This window comes from Bufo gargarizans, chromosome 2, assembly GCF_014858855.1.
Source record: "Bufo gargarizans isolate SCDJY-AF-19 chromosome 2, ASM1485885v1, whole genome shotgun sequence".
NCBI classification, from domain to species: Eukaryota; Metazoa; Chordata; class Amphibia; order Anura; family Bufonidae; genus Bufo; species Bufo gargarizans.
In genome coordinates this window covers 3,508,445-3,514,257 of record NC_058081.1, presented here as the reverse complement: position 1 = coordinate 3,514,257, position 5,813 = coordinate 3,508,445, and the positions used below count along the sequence as shown (strand labels likewise).

The 5,813-nt window shown below is 39.7% G+C and overlaps 1 pseudogene; it reads left to right on the top strand.

Annotated features, from left to right (window-relative positions):
* Window positions 1–440: 440 nt before the first annotated feature.
* LOC122929186 lies at window positions 441–1,414 on the top strand (annotated as a pseudogene).
* Window positions 1,415–5,813: the final 4,399 nt, after the last annotated feature.

Below are 5,813 nucleotides of genomic sequence, written 5' to 3'. Positions count from 1 at the left end.
TTTTCATAGTCATGAAAATAAAGAAAACTCTTTGAATGAGAAGGTGTGTCCAAACTTTTGGTCTGTACTGTATATTACCTGAGACATTATTTATTTTGTTTCTAAATTGTAAATCACCTGAGAGTTGTTGTTCCAAAACATCTTGTTATAATATTATCTCCAGTGGTCTCTTCCTTGGGAATTAGTTATGTATATATAGGCTAGATTTTTAGAGGAAACCAGACCAGCTCTTTCCAGTCTATAGAAATGAGAACTGCATTTTGCTTAGAGATAATCGTGGAGAAATGAAACAAGTTTGCTATGGAGAGATCCAGAGTAATATCACTATTGTATAACAATAAATACAGAACATGTGATACACGTTTCCAGTCTAAAAAGGAATTTCACAGGGCATCTAAGACCTGTTCATCACATAAATGTGTCCACATCAACATTTACAGATGAAGGTTCATGAAATCAACTACACCGCAATCACTGAGTTTCTTATAGTGGGATTCCCGGCTCTGAATGATTACAAGTTTTCTTTCTTCTCCATTATTCTCCTCATGTATTCCATGACTATATGTGAGAACCTCTTGATCATTTTACTGGTTTCCACAAGCCAACGCCTACGCTCTCCAATGTATTTCTTCCTTGGACATTTGGCGCTGTCAGACATCATCCTTGTGACAATTATTGTTCCTAAGATGCTGGATATTATTATAAGAGGAGGGAGCACAGTTCCTTATGTTGGGTGTTTAACTCAATGTTTCTTCTATGGAGGATCAGTCTGTTCACAGTGTTCTTTGCTCACGGCCATGTCCTATGACCGATACTTGGCCATCTGTAGACCACTACATTATATCTCAATAATGAGTGTCAAGCTTATATACAGTCTAATCATCTCATCCTGGATGCTTGGCTTTATGATGGCACTTATTACAATTGTACTTATTTGTGGCTTAGAATTCTGTGGACCGAATGTTATTAACCATTTCTTTTGTGAATTTGCACCTCTTTTAGAACTTTCTTGCTCCGATACAACTGTTCTAAACATTGAAATTATTGTTATTTGTTTTCCAATAGTTGTTTTGCCATTTCTATTCATTATTATAACTTATATTTATATTTTTATCACCATTCTTAGGATATCCTCCAACTCAGGCCGCAAAAAGCTTTCTCCACTTGTAGCTCTCACTTGGTGGTCGTCTCTTTCTTTTATGGGTCCATGTTCATAATCTACATGGTCCCTTACAGAGGACATTCACTGACTGTTAACAAGTTTATTTCCCTTCTCTACATTGTACTGACCCCCCTTCTAAATCCTATTATATACAGTCTAAGGAACAAAGAGATTCAGTCTTCTGCAATGAAATATTTTAAGGACCATGCTAAAAACTGGTTGCAATTAAAAAGAGATTTACCTTTGTTATAATATTAATAAACTCCATTAATCGGAGCAATGTGTCTCATCTTTCACAGTTTTCCTTTTCCAACAACAACAAAAATTGAACCACGTACATCCACAATACAGGAGTCAACATTACCCCAACTCACTTCACCCCCCCATCGCCGAGACAGATCCAACCAAATTGGGCAGAGCAGATATCATATCTTCAAACTGTACATAACTCCCTCCACTCTCTTAAGATTCAGACTTTGTAGAAAAATATGTCTTTTTTCTTTAATTTCATTATGAATTTTTGCTTTTTGCCACTCCACTCCCTAAAAACTTGAATGAAATGACAGCGATAGTAAATGATGTCTGAGTGACACTGACATACATAGATATGGGTAAACACATGTTTGATGGCGTTAACCTGCACCGCGCTGCACATGTGTTCTGCTTTGTCTTATTCCAAAACTTCCAAAAATTGTCCCTTGTCGTGGGCAGATGATGTTTAAACACACGATCCACAAAAACTTTGGATTGCGTGGGGGCAAAGTATCTAAAAGTTATGCCTTGAAAGGGACTTAATGCCACTCCGGATAACATGTATAAGTGTTAATTATCAGAATGAAAAGTGGCTCGTTGTGAGCAAACTTAGAAAAATTTGCCATTTTAATTGGGAACAGCAGCAGTCCAGTGTGGAAGTGGAAAAGGTAGGGTTATAAGTAGAATTGAGCAGATTTGGGTTCGAAGGGTTCGGCCGAACTTCACAAAACAGTTTGAGTTCGGGACCCGAACTTGACCCCGAACCCGAACCCAATTGAAGTCAATGGGGACCCGAACTTTGGAGCACTAAAATGGCTGTAAAAAAGTAATGAAAAGGGCTAGAGGGCTGCAAATAGCAGCAAAATGTGGTTAAGAGCATGGCAAGTGTTCTGCAAACAAGTGTGGATAGGGAAATGACTTTAAATAACATAAAATATGTAAAAATAAAATATAATAATCTTGATCTAGGAGGACAAGGTCCATATGGAGTAGGAGGTTGAGGAGGCAGTGGATGCGGCGGTGTAGGTGAAAGTGGATGTAGAGGAGGAGGAGGAAGCCAACACAGTTTTTTGGTTTTAAATTTATTTTTATTTTTTTAAATTAGGGTACACCCCAAAACATTGGGAAATATAACCTGTGATAACCCCCTCCAGTCGTGCTAAACACACGTTCAGACAATACACTGGCTGCAGGGCAGTCCAGCACCTCCAAGGAGTAAAGGGCAAGCTCAGGCCATGTGCCCAATTTGGAGACCCAGAAGTTGCAGGGGGCAGACACATCAGTCAGTTTGTGTAGGCGTGTGCACACATACTGCTCCCACCATGTCGCACGTCTATAATAAAAAATTATAGAGAATGTCACTGGGGTATTTTGGATTTGGAAACGTTAGCCGGGAGAGGCCCTGCTGCCGCTTTGTTGACTCTAGATAACTTCTGCCTGATCGCACGTCCCTGTGATGTCCACCATCCATTTGGATATCTTCTCTATCAACTTTCGATGATCTTTTCTGAGCCTACCATGTTGATCACGGTTATCAGCGAATCAGGGTTCCACGCCGGAGAGGGAGCGTGAGAAACAGAGACCACATCCAATGGAGGTTAATTGTTTCAAATTAAATATGATAGAGTGGAAATCTGGGACAAAGTATTGGGGCACAAATGTGGGACAACTTGTTAAAGTTTAAGCATGAAAGAAAGGAGGTGACGAGCATTAATTAAAGAAGAATTTCTTAAAGGGAACCTGTCATCTGGATTTGGGGTATAGAGCTGAGGACATGGGTTGCTAGATGGCCGCTAGCACATCCGCAATATCCAGTCCCCATAGCTCTGTGTGCTTTTATTGTGTTAAAAGAAAAAAGATTTGATACATATGCAAATTAACATAAAAGAGTCATATCTTACTTGTGTGACCAGAGAAGAGTCATATTTTCAAGCTCTGACTCATCTCAGGGTAATTTGCATATGTATCAAATCGTTTTTTTTACACAATAAAAGCACACAGAGCTATGGGGACTGGGTATTGCGGGTGTGCTAGCGGCCATCTAGCAACCCATGTCCTCAGCTCTATACCCAAAATCCTGGTGACAGGTTCCCTTTAAATTTTATAATTCTGTCACCTATGCAGAGCAGTGGTTTCTATCCGGCAAAATTGTTAAAATGTCACCTGACAATGTAACAGACGATTTTTAAAAAATGTATGTTCCAGTCAGAGGTGCCCCCGTATATTTGGATATCTTCTCTATCAACTTTCGATATTCTTTTCTGAGCCTACCATGTTGATCATGGTTATCGGCAAATCAGGGTTCCACGCCGGAGAGGGAGCGTGAGAAAGATAGACCACATCCAAGGGAGGTCAATGGCTGCAATGGGATGAAGCGGAAATGTGGGACAAATTATTGAAGCGCAAATGTGGGACAACTTGTTAAAGTTTAAGCATTGAATGAAAGGAGGTGGCGCGCATCAAGTAAAGAAGAGTTTCTGAAATTTTATTCCCTGTCACCTATGCAGAGCCGGGGTTTATTCATGTCCAAAATTGTAAAATGTTAACCCAAGAATATAACAGAAAAAAAAAATATACTGTATATAAAGAGAAGAATAAATGAGTGCTATCCCAGGGTGGCGCTCTTTTTATGCTCCCATTCACTTTTTAATAGCATATCATTTATTCTTCTCTTTATATATATATATATTTTTTAATCATGTCTTAATAAAATATACTTTAACTATTGGTACTATGAGCTCCGTTCTCTTGTTTTTTCGCTTGTCTCACTCGGGAGCTAGTACAGAGTCACAACTACGGGTGCCCTTTGTGGCTAAACTAGGTGAACCCTGTTTTCCATTTCCCATTTGGACACCCTTGGTCTTTTTTTGTTTTTCTAGGTATAGCAGTGGTATATCACACCCAAAATGGGTGAATTTCACCCGAAAATGTAACAGACAAATTTGTGAATTTTTTTTAACCTGTCTACTAGGTATGGCAGTGTACACGAACAAAGGATAAACTGAGACTAGACGGGTATAGTAGAAAAAAAATGACATACACTTTATTAAACAATACATACAAAATCCATAATTAATTGGGTGATATATCACTTCAGATAAAAGGGTGGACTACACCTGAGGGGACATAACATGATTACATACAAAGAAGGGGGCAATGAGGTCAACACTCAGCTATACCTCAGCTAAGGTTCACAAGTAGCTAGAAAAAGTGCACCCTCATTGCCCCCTTCTTTGTATGTAATCATGTTATGTCCCCTCAGGTGTAGTCCACCTTTTTATCTGATGTGATATATCACCCAATTAATTATGGATTTTTTATGTATTGTTTAATAAAGTACTGTATATGTAAATTTTTTCTACTATACCTGTCTAGGGTGAACGCAAATCTATGTGTTTTCTAGGTATAGCAGTGGTACATCACACCCACAAATTTGTAAATTTCACCCGAAAATGTAACAGACAAATATGTGAATATTTTTAACTTGTCTACTAGGTATAGCAGTGGTACTATACACCCAGAAATTGGTGAATTTCAACCGAAAATGTAACAGACAAATTAGTGATTTCTTTCTTACCTGTCTACTTGGTATAGCAGTGATTCATCACACCCAAAAATCGGTGAATTTGACCCGAAAATGTAACAGACAAAGAAGTGAAATGACATCAAATAAAATAAAATACTTACAAAAAAAAATTATTTGATTTATGAGGTGGAGGTCAATATGGAGTAGCAGTTTGAGGAGGAAGTGGACGTAGCGGTGTTGGTGGATGCAGCGTTGGAGGAGGACGAGGTAGCCAACACTGGTTTTTGGTTTTAATTATTATTTCTATTTTAAATTAGGGTACTGTCACGGAATGTGTACAGGTAACAAGGCAAAGCAACATGTATAAACGACTCGCTGGATCCAAAAACTAAGGAACCAAGGGAGACCCCTGCAGAAGACCTGGCACTTTCCCTGGCTGCTCAGCCTATGCAAAGATCCGAATGGTGGAGGTTTGCATATCCACGAACCTTGACTATAAAGCCCTGAGCACCCTACAATAGTGAGGGGACACGACCACCGGCTCCCTACACAAGACACGGAGGGAGTCAGGGTCACCTGGGATCCAGCAAACAGATATTAACAGATAACGGTACACTTAGCTTTGAAGCAAAGAGGAGGACAGATCAGCGTGCACACACACTCCAGGAAGTAATATAAGCCGCCCAGAAAAGCATTCTGGGGAGGCATTTAAAGGGAAGCAATTAACACATGACAGCTGAGAGAGGCTGACGAGAGGAGGAGCTGAATACCACAACACAGAAATTCAAGGAGGAGGTTCTGAAAGGCCTCTGTCAGAGCTTCTCAGCTGTCTGGTTGTGACAGTACCCCTCCCTCTACGAGTGGACTCCGGAC